This window comes from Benincasa hispida, chromosome 7 (genome assembly GCF_027475165.1).
Source record: "Benincasa hispida cultivar pf3 chromosome 7, pf3_genome.v1.1, whole genome shotgun sequence".
NCBI classification, from domain to species: domain Eukaryota; kingdom Viridiplantae; phylum Streptophyta; class Magnoliopsida; order Cucurbitales; family Cucurbitaceae; genus Benincasa; species Benincasa hispida.
Window position 1 is genome coordinate 5,565,754 of NC_143484.1, and position 17,745 is coordinate 5,583,498.

Here is a 17,745-nt window from a genome sequence, read left to right on the forward strand (position 1 = left end):
TGGAAATAGGGATGCGGTGACCTTTAAAGAAGAAATAGTATCCTTCAACGCAAGGGACATCAACGAAATTTATTAGATGATGGACAACCCTGATGCACCAAGGAACAAGATTATTGATGATCCCATAGAAGAGTAGATGGAGGACGCGTTGAGGATACTAACGTCGGGCACGAAGTGGTCGGTCTCGGTCAAAGCCATCCGTACCTTGGAGTTCAAGTCCTTGCTATCGGAGGGAAGGCTCTAGGTTTACTTGGTTAAGAAGCGGCTGATCCCAACAACGCACGACAGAACTGTATCAAGGGATCGAGTCATGGCCGCATACTGCATAGCCCGCAGCATTCCTATCAACGTAGGGCAGTTGATCACGAGGTAGATCAGATCATTTGTGGGGCATGTTCGGGGGTAGTATTTCTTCCTGTGGATCATTTCAAGTCTATGCCTATCTATGAGTGTAGGCATTGATGAGGAGCCTATGCCAGAAGTCCACGGCCTCATCAGCATAAAAATCTTGAGGATGCTCCTCAAGGATTCTCCACAATGCCCCGAGCTGCCAGCAAAGAGGCCTGCGATCGATTTGAATGCGCCTTAAGAACCAAGGCCCAAAAGATAGCGAAGAGAAGTTAAGGGAAAACAGAAGGTCCAGGAGTCACCAACACAAAATCCGGAAACTATGGACCCTCTTCCCTTAGCTATTCGGCCTCCAAGCCCTCCGAGCCAGTCAGCGCAACCCTCTTTCCCCTTACATGAACATTTTACAAACCTCTTTCTTGTCCCCAAATCTCCTATCATTTATCCAGCAGCCCCCACTTCACCATCAACTTCATCACTGCAACTCACCATTCCACCACTGCATGTTGATGACCCACACGATTTGAGTGAAGACACCTCTGCTCAACCCTAAAACGATGCTGGCAAGACATCGCAGGCACAAACATCCTTCACCTTCATGGCTGCTGAGTTAGCTGAAATGATAACTCTCTTCTCTCAGTAGCAGGAGCTTGTCTCTCAACAACAACGCTTCTTCAATCAGCGATTTGAGGTATGGGGCACATTGGTGAGATTCAACGTAGTGCTACAACTTCAAGGGAGGCGCTCATCAATATGCAGCACAGTATGCATAGGATCTTCCTGCACCAAAGACAGATAACGGAGCATAATCAAGAGTATTTTAATTTTCTCAGTGCATATCTGCATGGTTCGATGGTGCCTCTGCATCTAAGGCAGCACTTACTGTTTGATGATGCTTCGTCTGCACCACCTCAACATCCTCCGCCACATCCCCCTGCTCCTCAACCTTAATGTTTGCACTTTCTTCCAATGTTATTTCTTTTATGCGGTCATTCTTTATTTTGTATTCAATTCATTTATTCTTTGTAAGTTAATCAAATTCTTTGACTCTTGTACCGGCAACAAAAATTTTTTTATTGCGTTCAATTATACTTATTTGTATACTTTGTTAATATTCAATACATTGTGTACATATTCACTCCATTTTTGCCTGTGCCTTTTTATCATCCTTTGTCAATATTTGCGATATTCTCAATCTTTTACTTTTATGTTCTACATTGCATTGCTATGATGTAATATATGTTTACACATAGAAACATTTCCCAGACTTAGTAAATTCTGACTAACACTTAGTTAATTCTTAGTTTAGCAGTACTTTATCTTTTATCTTTCAAAGTTCTACTCAAACCTTCTTTTTGATATTTTCTTCTAAGTGTTTGTCTAATCTATCCAAACAATGCAATGAGGACCTTGCTCATCTTTAAATTTGGTGGTGGGGAAGGTCTGAGCAGATAAGATCAAGAATATGTAGTATTTAAGAAAATGTGTCCATTTTCCAAAAAAAAAAAAAAAAACGAAGGTGGAAGGGAAAACTCCAATGTCAGCGCAAGGGAAAACCTCAAAACTGTCCCAACCTGATAAGAGTTTAGTTGTGAAAGAAGCCTGCTCGTAGTTGGATGCTCGTATGACACCTGTAGGAGCAAGCCAAAACGAAGGTGGGTTTCCAAGAACAACATAGTATGGAAAGAAAAATAAAAGAATGCAAGACACAACTCCTCTGAATATCATGAGTTAAAGTTGAAATTGGCACACAACCATAGTTGAATGTTCGCATGACACCCGTGGGGACAAGCCAAAATGAAGAGTGTAACCATGACCAACAGTCTCTAAATAAATGAAGAAAAAGTTTTGACCACCGCATATAGATACATCGAGTTGTTTTGACAAAGAAGAGATAAACATTCTATTTCAGAAGAGATAAACATTCTATTTCGAAAACTAGAAAAGCATCTTTGAGAAGAATTTTGTCATATAGAAGAATAAAGTAGGGCTTGCTAAGAATTAGCAAGGTTAGAAGGAAATTGCAATGTCAAGTAATGTGCCTACGTGTAACATTCGGAGCAACCAATCATCGCAAAAATATAGGATAGGAATTGATCATGATTTCCTGAGTAGAAGATATGCTTGAGGACAAGCATATATCTAAATTTGGGGGTGTGATAACTTGTTGAAATACAAATTATTTATGCCATCTTATCTAGATATTGCGGCCAAAAGTTAGTGAATATGCGCCGATTATATGAAAATTAGCTTAGAAATACAATAATTATGAATTATCGCAATTACACCCACTAACATCTTTAAGATGGAAGGAAAGGAGAATTTTACTCTGTTTTGCGGGAAATGAGTCACCGCTTGCGCTGAAGGCTCAAGAGAAACTGATCAACGCATCTCTGTCACATTGCGCCCGTCAATCAACAATGAAGAGACGATAACGCAATGACGGCATAATGCGATAGTTGATCCAAAGCTAACTTTCAACTGCATGCGGTAATAAAAAAAAAAAACACCGCATGCGAACACTCGATCGAGAGATGTTGCTGAGCAACGCAAAAGCGGAGGATTGAGACATGTTTACAACTAACGGTTGTGCAGAATTGAGGGTCTGATTGCATAACAGAAGGAATAATATCCCTCCATCTTCGGAATTTCCATAACAACAAGTGAGGACCACAAGGTCGGACTCAAAGATCCTCACCTATAAATACCCCATAGATTTCAGAGAAAACTTATGCTACTTGATACGAGGATAATTGCTGCTAAAGTATTGAGAGAAAAGGCTGAGCGGAGCGCTTAAGTGAAGAAATTTAGGAAGAAGACGAGACAAGGCCGAGAGGTGAGTCTCAAATCTAATTTTCCAAATACCCGATCTGAAGCTCTATGCACAGAAACTTGCTATCGATGGTGCAAGCCTGAGAGGAAAGCTCTTCCTACCATCAAATTCATCCTATCCGACAAGCAGATCTCCATCGAATTGGTGCCAAGACATTAGCACTTGTTTGTACATGTTCTGTCTCTTTCATCATTGTATTTCACTTTCTCTTTATCTCTTCATTCACACACCATGTATCAAACGCTTAATAGACATATTAAATGTTTCGATAGCTTTCATATACTATTCTCTGTCTATTTTCGTTCCTCCATTAATCACTTTCTCCATGATGTCTTCTTAATCTCCTGATAGTTAATATGAATCAAACAAATACTTAATTGGTGTTAAAGGTATAAAATGCGTTTAGCTAAGGCATGCTAGACGGCATCTTCACTCCTTCACCCGTGAGAGCAGAAGTGAAGATGCCATTCTGATCTATTGAGAAAAGGTTAGAAGAATGCGTTAACTAGGGGTGTACATAGTCCGGGTTAGGCCGGGTTGGAAGATTTTTATGGACCAACCCAAAAATTCGGGTTGGCTAAGAATGAACCCTATTAGTTCTTTTTTGGAGGGTCAACCCAACCCAACCCAACCCAACCCAACCCAACCCAAAATTTTTGGGTTGGGCTGGGTTAGGTCACCGGTTCTAACCCGAATTTAATATTTTTTAACATTTTTAACCGAACCCAACCCAAAATAAAATCTAACCCAACCCAACCCTTGCGGTTTGGGTTGGGTAGTCCGGGTTGGTTGGGTTACCGACTTTTTTGAACAACCCTAACGTTAACTGAAGTGAGTAGTACTTCCAGACATGGAAGCAACCTTGCATTCATTACATTTTTCTCTGTTTCACCACAGACATGTGGGAGCGTGGCCAATCACTGAAAGATGTACGCCAAGAGGAAAGCGAAACAGTATTTCTAGCTTCAACGCAATTGAGAACTTGCACTGTTATATTATTTATCTTTTTCTTTCTATTCTGTTCATAAGACTTGCCGCACATTCCACGTTCTTTACATAACCTTCGCAGCCAGCCTTGACCCTAGCATCTTGTATCATGAGCCTGTATCTTGTATCATCTAGCTTAGGTTTATTGTATTTTATTTTTGTATCGCATTTTTACTGCTTACTTTATTTTACCGCAATTTATATACTTGTACAAACCCATTTTTAAAGATTGAAAAACCTGATTGCATATATCACGAAACATACCACAATAACCTAAAGCAGTCCCTGTGTTCGATTTCGGATCATACCGAGAAACTTGTAGTTGATTTACACTTAGTTCCATCGTAAGGAAACTTGTGACAACGCATGACATACTACATGAAATTTCATAATTAACGCATATCTAGAAGTAGTATCGCATCATTTTGAGCATAGAACATCATCAATCATACACATCAACATTTTTACAACACATCCTCATGGAGACTTTTTATAACGGCCTAGACAGAGCGACACAAGCAGTTGCAGATGCCTCCGCAGCAGGAGGATTTATGGATAAAATGTACAGTAAAGCAAAAGTCATCTTAGATCGCATCTCGCGAAATACAAATGACTAGATTGATGACAGGTATGGAAGAAGACGCCCAGAGCGAAGGAAAGTAGAAAGCACCATTATACCAGTTGATACAATGACCATACTGGCTGCCTAAATGGTCGCAGTCACCTAGCTCCTCCAAGCAATGGCTATAAATCAAGGAACTCTCTTTCAGGGTGCAGCGTAAATGCACTAACGCAAGTGGCAACAGTGAGCTGTATACAGTGCGGATGGGGTCATTCGGTGGAAGTTTGTCTGTCAAATCAACAGTCGGTATACTCTATCCAGAACAACCCATTCAGCAAGACGTACAACCCAGGTTGGAGGAACCATCCCAACTTCAGTTGGGGAGGAAACAACGATCAGGGGGGCCAAAGAAACATGCAGACCAATCATTCTGGGAATAGAGGCAATCCTCTAGTTTTTCACCACCAGGGTCAAGGTCAGAGTAACTATCAGAACAGGCAATCGCACAACCACCCTTCTTCATCTAACACCTCATCCAATTCATCTTCCTTGGAAGCTTTGCTCAAGCAATACATAGAAAAGAACGATGCGATCATGCAATTGCAAACTTCTTCCATCAGGACTTTGGAGGTACAGGTCGGGCAGCTTGTGTTCGAACTTAGAAATAGAACACCTGGTATGCTGCCCAGCAACTCGAAAGCACCTGGACAAAGTGGGAAGGAGCAATGTCAAGAAGTGACATTGAGCAGGAAAACCTGATCGCTTGAGGGGATGCGTTTGCGGTAACATTGAAAACCCTTTTTAAACAACATTCATATCAACTATCTTTACCGCTTTATTTTCCTCTTTATTATTGCCTTAGTGAATTAGTTTCCCTACCTATTTGAATTTATTTCCATTCCATGTCACAGCTTACGTTGATTTTAATATTATTGAATGAATGATTTAAGTGAACACTGCAATGTCTTATCGTTAAGGTTTTGGGATAAGCGTTACGATGTTGGTGATACAATGAAATGTCAAGTATGCATTGCATCGACGGTTGTATCTTGTGTTAATAGATACACTTTGCGCCCATCCTCCAGGATGCATTGCATTGACAGATATGTTGCGCTAGTATATACATTGCGCCTGTCCTCCGAATATGCACTATGTTGATGGATGTGTTGCGTTGGTAGAAATACCTTGCGCCCGTCCTCCAAAGATGCGTTGCGTTGACGGATGTGTTGCACTAATATATACATTGCGTCTGTCCTCCGAATATGCATTTCGGTGATGGATATGTTGCGTTCACAACTAAACATTGTGCCCGTCCTCCAAAAATAGAATTAAAAAAAATGCTAAAATATTCGCGGAGAGAGTAATCGAACGATCACTTCAGCTCTTGAGGAAATTATTACATACCAGACGAAAGGACGTCCTTTCCTACTATGTCATAATGGGAGGGCCGCGACAGGCTTTTTGGATTACCAAAGCTTGCCAGCGCACTGATTGCGTTGGGCCCATCAAGGTCCAACCTATAAATCGCCCCTCCTCAGCCTGGTTAGAGTTCACTTTCATTCTCTTCACGAAAAACCTACCAAAAACCTTTGCATATCTCGACCGCCGTCCAAACTTTTTTCCGAGAAAAGAAAAATTTCCAACTTCTTTCCCTTAACCGAACTCATGGCCGGACAGTCATCACATCCCTCTTCCCAACCATCATCCTCTTCCCACGCTCGTGTGACTATGCGGGAGGCGGCCTTCCTCGCCGCCAGCCGCCGGCTCGTCGCTCAGCCCAAGCTAACCCTAGAATCGTCAAGAAACCTAGGCGAAAACCCTCAGTAACTGCAACACCGTCCACCCACCGTGAGGGGCCGAGCACGGAGAGTGCTCCTGCCCCCAGAGTTGAGGTGGCGCTCCCATTACCTTCAACCGAGAGTGAGCTGAAAAGAAAAGACGACAATGAGGTGTTTGGGAGTATCCTGAGCCATTTGGAGAGGGACGGGGGTTTTTCGGAGGCCGAAGTAGTAAACCAACCCCTATCGTCGGAGGAGGAGTTAGCTTTAGCGTCGCAGAAGATGGCCTTCACCATCTCGGATCCTAAGAAGACTGCCCCAACAGACTCCAATGAGGGACCCATAAAGGCTGTTCTGGAGGTTATAAAGGTGAAGAAGCAGACAGAGAATTTTGAAGAAAAGAAGGAGGAGAGAAGAGTCGAAGAGAAACGCGTAGAGGAAGATGAAGTTGCCCGGCTGGAGAAAGAGAAGAAGAAAAAACGGAGAAGTGATTGAAAAAAACATAAGCGAGAAGAAAAGCATCTGAGAAAAGAGGAAGAAAGGAGGAAAAGGGCGGAAAGCAAGGAGTTCGACAGAGAACCAACCACCAAAAGGGTGGAAGTGGGTGTGTCAGCGCAATTTAAACCATCAACGCAACTACAAACTTCATGGCTGCAATCCAGACTAGTTGTGTTGGTGGCTCAACTCCAGGGTTTGGATGATAAGGAAGATCCTGACATCTCCCCTTTCAAGCGGCATCACAAGGAGAATGCGCCGCAAGGGTCCACAAGAGACCCAACAATTTATGTACGCATACAGAAGGAGAAGGAAGAAAGAAGAAGAAAATTAGAGGAGAAGGAAGAAAAAATGGCATGGGCGTGCCAAATCCTCGCCTTGGCCGATTTGGCCAGACGGCTTCATGATGAGGAGGTTCGCCGTGACAACGCAAGGGTAGAAGAAGAAGAGAAAAGAAGGCTCGAGAATGAGAAGCACATTGTGCTTGCCTCTGAGCTGTTTGAAAAAGAAATGAGAGAAGAAGAGGAGGTGGAGAAGAAAGTAAAGGAGGAAAAAGAGTTGAACCGCAAAGAAAACATTCAGCGTACTAGAGAGCGAAAAAGAAAAGAACCGGAAGAATGGGAAAAGGAAGAGCAAGAGTAACGCAAGGCGCAGAAACGCATTCAAAGAGAAAAATCTTGCCTTGCATCCACTCAAGAAAAAGGCAAAGCGAAGGTGGAAAGCAGCAAGCTTGTGTCAGCTAGGAGGCACCCAAAAACCAAGAAGGAAAATGATGATTTATTGATGGAAATGGGCTTCTTTCCTGTGTCAGCGCTAGTACTAGATCTTATCATTAGCATTATGGTGGATCATGGATGGGAAGCTTTCTGCCAATGCCCATCCATTGTCATTCCATCAGTAGTGAGGGCCTTCTACCATGGCCAGCTCCATGACACCGGAGATGCGGTGATCGTTGATGAGAGGGTAGTGCCATTCAGTGCGGAAGACATCTCAGCTCTACCAGTTGAATAATTTCCCAGGAGCACCGGGTAATAAATTGATTGATGATACTATCGAAGAAGATATGGAGAATGCGCTGAACGTACTAACACAAACAGGCACAAAATGGACGGTGTCCTTAACCGGCATCAAAACCCTCGCCTCCAACCGTCTGCTGCCTGAAGCGCACCTGTGGGTCTACTTGGTGAAGAGACGGCTCATCCCAATGTCGCATGATAAAACCGTTTCAAGGGATAGAGTCATGGTCGCATATTTCATTGCGCGCGACATTCCAATTGATGTGGGCCAGCTTTTTGCGAAGCAAATTTGAGGTATGTAGGCCGCGTTAGAGGTCAGTTCTTCTTTCCATGGACGGTTTCTAGCCTATGCTTATCTGTGGGCGCGGGCATTGAAGAAGAACCCATGTCTGAAGTCCACGGCCTCATCACCACAAAAATCCTAAGAGTCCTTCTCAAGGGTTCGCCGCATTGCCCCGAGCCTCCACCGAAGTGGCCCCGCATCGATTTGAATGCGCCGCAACCACCAAGACCCAAGAAAAGGTGCCGCAATGACAAAGGGAAGGAAATCATCAAAGAAAGTGCATTGCATCAGCAAACCAATTTACCCTTAGTCATCCGTCCACCAAGCCCAATGACTGAACCCTTTCCCCTTTTCCCGAGAAATTTATGAATCTCCTAGTTGCGCCCGACTCCAACCCCGCATCACCAACAACTTCCATCCGCCATCCATCTCCACCCCACTTTTCCCTAAACATCGCCGCATGTTAATGACCCACACGGTTTGGGAGCAAGCCCTTCTGCTCAGCCCAAAACCGATGCTGGTAAGACATCGATGGCACCACCTCCCACCGCATCCTTAGCTGCTGCCTTCGAAGACATGTTGGGCTTTTTGTCTCAAGAACTATCCTTCTTCCATCATACACTGATGGAGTTGTGAGAGAGCAACGCAGAGTTGCGTCAGACGATGATCAACATTCAACGCAACATTTTTACCCTTCACCTGAATGAAAGACAGATGGCCGAACGCAACCATGAATACTTCAATTTCTTGACCGCATATTTGCATGGTCCCGTGGTGCCTCAACATTTGCAGCAGCCACTGTTTTTTTCAAAAAGCACCGCAAGGAGCTCCTTGATGTGTTGTTTTATTAAGTGTGGAGAATGGATGAGATGTGTTGATGGAATTATGTTGTGCACTCATGTTTCCCCAGCAGAATCCAAGTGTAAATTCCTCTATGTTTCATGATAAGTCCAGGGTCGAACACAGGTGACTTGTGAAAATAGTTTGCGTTGATAATTTTCTTATGAAAAATTTGCGGTAACCGGTAAAATAAATAAGGTTGGTTGTTTGTTGTTGTGTTAATGAAAATAATGTTAAATGCAGTAGAGTTTGAAAGGAGTTGGCAACGGGAAATACGATGAATATATGGTGAACGGGTTGAGAAGGGTTTCGTTAACACTCCCTAGGTTGTGTTCATGCCTTGTGATCATACAACATGCATACAATAGCAAAACAACCTCTCGGCATGAATGCCACGGCTTTTAAGGCTAGAACGCATGCGATAAATATGCGATAAGTCTACAAGGTTTACACATAAGCCTCTATTTCTATTTATGCAATAACAACATGACATTCACACAAATATGCGACCGCATAATATCATTCGTATTCCTACGACATGCGATGCAAGTTGACAAATAGAGCTTATCTCTAAGTCCCTATTTCTTGTTTATGCAGGCCTAATCTTACTCTTTCCAGTTAGATTCTAACCTAGCTCTCTCAAGACATTAGGTTCTTTCTTTAGATTCTTTCTCGAGCAACTCTAAAGGGGTGTTTCGCACAGCATAAAACAAGACAATCGCAAGCAATGAACTTCCTAGATCATGTTAGCTTAGTTCTTCTCAACCTATTCAACTAGTTTAGCTACTCATGCGTATTAAGAGAGTGAGCAGATGTAGAAATAGTACTTCCATTGAATAGATAAAAGATGAAGTACAGAATAACAATGCAAGTATAGTAAAGAGCATGGAGCAATTTCTTGCCACCAGATGTTACACTGTTCTACTCGTGCTCTAAAGATATTCTCGCTTCTGCGAGAGTCAACCCGCTCTCTGCTTTTATGCCCCAAGGTTCTCTCTCGAGCCCCATTGGACGATCTTTGAGGTCACCACTCTTTTCTAGCTCCACCATGAAATGAAAAAGAAAACTATGAACCGAGGTGTGAACTTGTAAAATGATTAAGTAATCGATTGCTTAACCCTTTCTCTGAAGAATGCACTTGGTATTTTTAGGGCATCAAAGGTGAAAGGCGACTTCTCTCTCCTGGTTGTACAGATGGGACAACTTTAATTCCGGACTGATGCACCGGATAGTTGTCACCGATAAAGCTAGATGTACTTTGTGACCGTTATCGGTTGTCAACTTAATTTGGATCCGACTGCTGTCAACTTTCTGTCCCATCGATCTTAATTGTCCTTTCGTCCGGATGCACCCACCATGTGTGGTGATTCTTCTTGGGTGGATGTTTGCGAGCACGATCAATGCAAAGTCTTGCGGTGAAGTTGCGCTCGACCGATGTATTCCTATGATCGCATTCTTTGCATTGCGTTAACGCATTATTCTGCACAAAAATATAGAGATCAACTGCCCTAATGCATTGGACGCATGCGACTGCAATATTGTAGAATTTATGCTTAATGGACGACATTTAACATATTCTATCAACGCAATCCAACATTGTTTAAGAACATAGTACTATGCTAACGTGCATTTCTACTTGTTATCACACCCCCAAATTTAAACAATGCTTATCCTCAAGCATAAGCTAAAGATTCCTTTAATAAGTTAGCCACAAAGTTCTTTTCCTAGATTTCTCAAGGATACTTCATTCAAATCCTATATAGTAGAATTTTCTTAAGTCTTATTCAAGTCTACTCTTAAAATATTTCTAAGACCTAGGGACTGCAAGCTTAACTTTCAAAAGGACTTTACTAAATTCTTGGAACATCGCATGATTTATTTCAAAAAGAAAATTTTCTACTGGGGTGACAAAGATTTATCCTTGCACAAAAATTTTCTTTATTGCTATTTTTTTTTTTTGACCTTGTGTTGATCCGAGTGCCTTGCCTTCATTTTGGCTGGCCCCCACAGGTATCATGCGGACATCCAACTACGAGCAGTGCATTCTTTCTTAGACTAAACTCATACCAAGTTGGCATTGGAGTTGCGATCGTTGATGTATGCGTTGATCCTGGTAACTTACTTTCGTTCTAGCTTGTTCCCACGTGTGTCATGCAGACATCTAACTACAGGTAAGTGCCTTTCACAACTTAACTCTTATTAACATGGGTTTCCCCTTTCCGTTGATAGTGAAGTTGTTATTCTCAAAAATGTGTTTTTTTTAGAACCCAGAATAGCAAGGTTGAAAATAAATACCTCACCCCAAAATTTAAAATGCGACAATGTCCCCATTGCCAAAAGATTAAAATAAGTTATGCGATGTTCTAGAATGCGTTGTAAAGAGAGTTTGAAAGAAAGTTAGCAAACCCCTAACTTTCAAAAATATTTTATGAGGTGACTATCTTAAGATTAAGTTGACTCTAATATATACGAAAGAAATAGAAGCATATTTTTCATCATTGAAATCTTACTTGGAAAATAAATAGAATGCGGTAAACTACTAAATTTATCTACTTGTTAAATGATTGCGGTAATCAAGAAGGATGTTGTGATAAAACTTTGAAAAGCGAAATGCAATGTGATAGCACAAAATTTGAAATAAAGGTAAGGAAAGGTACACCCCCAAATTTAGTGTTGTCGACCGTATTATGTTGACACATCCATCCTTGTGCGATCTTTCTTCTGTGGGTTGCAGTGATGGAATAAGATGAATGCTTCTTCGCATAACATTCCCGCAATCTAGCGCCTCGTTCGTTGTAAGAAAAGCAAAAAGAGAGTTAAATTATTTTAAAAAAAGAAAAATCGTTAACAATTTTTTTTTTATTATTATTTTTTTGTAGAGAAATAGTACTGAACAATGAAAAGATAGCTGAAAGATAGTGAAGATTCTTAGTAGAAGAGAAAAGAGTTGAAGACTTGAATTTTTTCAAAACTTGCGTCCCTGAGAAATTGTGATCATGTGACAACGCAGGGACCACCTACTTCCTTCTTTATTCAAAGTTTCTTAGTTTCATGGAGTCAACTTGGCGATGCCAGTCTTCTCCATGGTATACCTTTACTCGCTGCCCATTGACTTTGAATATGTTGGTACCATTGTCATTTGATAATTCCATCGTCCCATGCGGAAGTACTTGTCGAATTATGAATGGTTCAGACCAACGAGACTTTAGCTTTCCCGGGAAGATTCGCAGACGTAAATTGAAAAGCAGGACCTTCTACCCGACTTGGAGGTTCTTGCCGCATATGCGTTGATCATGCCAGTGCTTTGTGCACTCCTTATAAATTTTCGCATGTTCATATGCGTTGTTCCTTCATTCTTCTAGCTCGACCAATTGCATTTTCCGCGCTTCCCCTTCTTCCTTTAAATCGAAATTTAGTTTCTTGACTGCTCACAATGTTTTATATTCCAGCTCCAAGGGCAAGTGATACGCTTTGCCGAATATCAACGCATAGAGGGACATGCCTATGGGTGTTTTAAATGCGGTCCAAAATGCCCATAATGCATCATCAAGCTTTCGTTGCCCAATCTTTCCGCGAAGGTTTGACTACCTTCTTAAGTATCAATTTAATTCCCGATTGGACACTTCAGCTTGGCCATTTGTTTGCGGATGGTATGCGATGGCCACTTTGTGGAGGATGTTCTACTTGCACAGCAACTCCTTTATACTTGATTTGACAAAGTGTGATCCATCATCACTTATAATGGCACGGGGAGTGCCAAAACGCGTGAAAATATTTTTCTTCAGGAACTGGGAGACTACTGCCGCATCCCTTGGGGTGCATGCAACTTTCTCTACCCACTAGGAGACATAGTCAACGGCTAATAAAATATAGTGCTTACCATTTGAAGGAGGGAATGGTCGCATGAAATCAATCCCTCATATGTCGAATAGTTCCAACTTCAAGATAGTATTCATCGACATTGTGTTCTTCCATGAAATGTTGCCAGTGCACTGGCACCGATCATATTTCATTGTGTAGTCAACAGTATCCTTAAATAATGAAGCCCAAAAGAATCCACTTTGTAAAACTTTGGCTGCAGTACGTTGTCCTCCAAAGTGCCCTCCATAAGGTGAATTGTGGCATTGTGACAATATGCGTTGTTGAGCAGTGTCTGGTATGCATAATCGAATGATTTGGTCTGCACCTCTTTTGTACAAATTCGACTCATCCCATTAATAGTGTCTGCATTCATTCTTGAGGTTCTTCCGTTGATGGTAGGTGTAATCTTCAGGAAATTGTTCACAGACCAAATAATTAATGATGTCTGCATACCAGGGCAATTCTTCTATGTAGAATAGCTACTCGCCCGGAAACACGACACTCACTTCAAATTCATTTCAGTTAACCTCGGGATTTTCCAGTCTGGACAAGTGATTCGTAACTTGATTCTCTATCCCCTTCCGATCAATTATCTCGATATCAAATTCTTGAAGGAGGAGAACCCACCTGATCAATCTCGGCTTTGTGTCCTTCTTTGTCATCAAATATTTGATTACCGAATGATAAGTATGAATGAGTACCTTGGTTCCCAACAAGTATGCCCGGAATTTTTCCAATGCAAAAATCACAGGCAATAGCTCTTTTTCGGTGGTGGTATAATTAAGTTGAGCAGGGTTCAGAGTTTTACTCACATATGAGATGGGGTGCAAAATTTTTTTTCTTCTTTTGTGCTAATGTAGCTCCCATCACATACCCGTTTGCATCGCACATGATTTCGAACGACATTGTCCAATCCGGCGCAATAAAGACGGGTATGGTCATCAGTGCATCCTTTAAAATTCGAAACGTGTGGAGGCAATTGTTGTCAAATTCAAACTTTTTGTCTACCTCTAGTAATGCACTCAATGGTCTTGCTATCTTAGAAAAGTTTTTAACGAATCATCTGTAGAATCCAGCATGCCCCAGGAAGCTTCGTACTGCCTTCACGTTGGTTGGAGGTGGAAGCTTTTCAATTGCATCAATCCTTGCTTTGTCCATCTCTAACCCTTCTCGAGAGACCTTGTGCCCCAACACTATACCCTCTATCACCATGAAGTGACATTTTTCTCAATGGAGCACCAAGTTGTCTCTTCACATCTTTTCAGAATTTTCTCCAAATTGGCTAGGTAGACTTCATAAGTGTTCCCATAAATGGAGAAGTCATTCATAAATATTTCCATTGAGTCCTTGAAATAATCTGAAAATATTGCCATCATGCACCTCTAGAATGTGCTTGGCAAATTGTAGAGGCCGAACAGCATGCGGCGGAAAGCAAATGTCCCATATGGGCAGGTGAATGTGGTCTTGTCTTGGTCTTCAAGAGCTATCATGATCTGGTTGTACCCGACGTATCCATCAAAGAAATAGTAAAAATCATTCCCTGCCAATTTATCCAGCATTTGATCGATGAATGGCAGAGGGAAGTGATCCTTCTTTGTGGCCGCATTCAATTTGTGGTAGTCCATACATATGCGCCATCCAGTGATGGTTCTTTACGGTATTAATTCATTGTTCTCATTGGGGGACTACCGTCATTCTGCCCTTCTTCGACACACATTGCACGGGATTGACCCACATGTTATCTACAATGGATAGATAATGCCCGCATCCAGCCACTTGATAATCTCCTTTTTGATGACCTCTTTCATCGCAGGGTTAAGTCTGCATTGATTCTCAATGGTTGCTTTGTGGCTGTCCTCAAGAAGAATGTGGTGCATGTAGTACGCGGGGCTAATTCCTCTGATATCAGCGAGTGTCCAGCTGATTGCTCGCACATGCTTTTTGAGAATTTTCATCAATGCATTCTCTTGATCTACGTTAAGTGCGGAGGAAATTATCACTGGCAGCTTCTCATTCTGCCCCAGACATGCGTACTTCAAATGCATTGGTAGGGTTTTTAGTTCAAGGGTTGGTGGCTCCACGAGAGAATGTTGCATTATTTTTCTTTCTTCCTTTGGCTCTTCTTCTTGCGTTGCAATCGATCCTTCTTCTTTGTTTGTTTTTCCTACAATCACATTACAGGTAGCTACGGATGCGACGGTATCCTCTTCTTCATATTCTTTATCAGACTTTTCTTCTTCAAATAAATTCAAGTCATCTTCCGAATCTTGCAGGTCTTCCTCATCAGGAAATTTCGTGGCACGAATTATATTAAATTTGAGCTTCTGTCCGTTTATGCTTAAAGTGATCTCGCCCTTGTGCACATCAATTTGAGCACGACTTATTGATAGGAAAGGTCGCCCCAAAATGATGAGCACATCTTTATCGGCCTCATAATCCAAGATGATGAAGTCAACTGGTAAAATAAATTTATCAATTGTGATCAGCACATCCTTCACCTTACCCTCTAGATAAACCAGAGATCTGTCGGCCAGATGGAGAGTAACGGATGTGGGCACAAGTTGCCCCACATTTAGTTGTTGAAAGATTGATAACGACATCAAATTATGCTGGCCCCCAAGTCACACAGGGTTTGCCCAATATAGAGCCCTCCTATGAAGCAAAGAATAGTGAAGATCCCAGGATCGCTCATCTTCGGTGGGATAATAGATTTGGAAATTTGCGTTAGTTCCACCATGGCAAATTTTCCAGCGCCTCTTTTCTTGGTTACCATGTCCTTTAGAAACTTGGCATAGGCAGGCATTTCCTCAATCGCTTCACTGAAAGGAATGTTAACTTGTAATTGCTTTAACATAGATAGGAAGCATTGGTATTATACCTCTTCATTTTTCTTCTTCTTTAGCCTTTGAGGGAAAGGTGGTAACTGAACTCTCACGGTTCTCATTTCATTTGACTTTGAGGTTGACGCAACCTCAGGTTCTACTGCTTCATTTACTTTTTCTTTTTCTTACGTTGCCGCAACTGCAAGTTCAGCTACGATGGAGGTTGATCTGTTCTGCTCCTTCTTTTCTCCCTCCACAGTCTTTCCACTGCGCAATAATACAACCTGACATTGCTTCTTACCTGAACACCCTGGGTTGTGTGGAAGCTCGGTTGAACTTGGCAACGCCCCTTGCGTGTACTTTTAAGCACAATCTGGCCCATTTTCAATTCAAGGTTGCGGATGGACGTAGCCTGAATTTGAAGCACGGTCTCATTTTTCTCTATATATTGCTTCAATAGGCCTTCTAGGGAAAAAGATTGCGTGGTTGTTGTGAGCTACTTGCTTGGTTGCTCTGTTGACCGTTGTTGCATTGAAAGAACCCTGGTGGCCTTTCTTTTTGTGCCACAGATTGAAAATTTTGTTGTTGATTCTTCCAAGAAAAGTTTGGGTGGTTTTTCCATCTGGGGTTGTAGGTATTGGAAAAGGGGTTGTTCTTTATAAAATATACAGACTGTGGGTTTTGTGGACAATCTTCCATCGCATGCCCATCACCGCAAGTCGCACACCTAGCGGTGTTTTGACTTATTGTGTTGATTTGCCCACCTTGCGGTGTTGGGCTACTGATCATCATTCCTTGAATCAAATTCATCATTGCGTTCATTTGGTTTTGCAATGAAACAATAGCACCGTCATTTGCGTTAGAGTCTTTGAGTCTTAATCTCTGGTCGCTCTCCCTCAAGTCTTCATGATTCTTGGAGATGTGATCCAGGATATTCTTCACCTCATCATAAGTCTTGTCAAGCAACCCACCAGTTGCTTTCGCATTGGCAGCGGTCTGCGAAGCAGGATTCAAACCGTGGTAGAAAATTTCCATTTGAAGGCAGTCTGACAACCCATTATGCGGACAATCTCGAACCAACCTTTTAAACCTCTCCTAGGCATCACTGAGCGATTTGTCCATATCTTGTTCAAAATTAGTAATAAGCTTTCTTCGTCTGGCATTCTCTATATGTGCGAAATACTTCTTCATAAACTTCTCCACCACCAGCTTCCAAGAAGTGATCTCTCCTAATTCAGGGAGTAGCCGATTTCCTAGCCTGATCATAGAGAGAAAATGGAAACAACGTTAGTCGAACCTCCTCAGCAGAGATATTCAGGAACACAAAAGTATTGCAGATTTCAATAAAACTTCGGAGGTGGGCATGCAGATCCTTGCCACGCCTTCCTCTGAATTGACTTGCAGCCTGGATCATCTGCAGCATCACCAGTTTCATTTCAAATCTACTTTTGTCTAAGGTAGCCCTCATGATTCCCGGAGAGAAATCATAGAGGTTTGGCGATGCATAGTCCCTAATGGGCCTATTGCGATCGTTGGCCAACAGAATTGGATTTGCAATGACATTGTTGTTGTTTGGTGCTTCATTCCTAAGCTGCTCCGCCATCTCTTCTTTATCGGATTGTGATTGCTGTTAGCAGTTCCTTAGTCTCCTTCGAAATATTCTCTCAATCTCTGGGTCATAGTTCGCCAGAGATTGAGAGTTCTGTAAAGAATTCACAAGAATTACCGTTAACAACTATTTTGTCGAACTCCCTGGCAATGGCGCCAAAAACATGATGCGTTGTTTTATTAAGTGTGGAGAATGGATGAGATGTGTTGATGGAATTATGTTGTGCACTCAAGATTCCCCAGCGGAACCCAAGTGTAATTCCTCTGATTTTCTTGGTAAGTCCAGGGTCTAACACAGGGACTTGTGAAAAT

At 42.0% G+C, this 17,745-nt stretch overlaps 1 non-coding gene across 1 annotated transcript; it reads left to right on the forward strand.

Annotated features, from left to right (window-relative positions):
• Window positions 1-16,876: 16,876 nt before the first annotated feature.
• On the forward strand, window positions 16,877-16,983 carry LOC150034867 (small nucleolar RNA R71). Its single transcript, XR_016530985.1, has one exon. It is a non-coding gene; the product is annotated as a small nucleolar RNA R71 (small nucleolar RNA).
• Window positions 16,984-17,745: the final 762 nt, after the last annotated feature.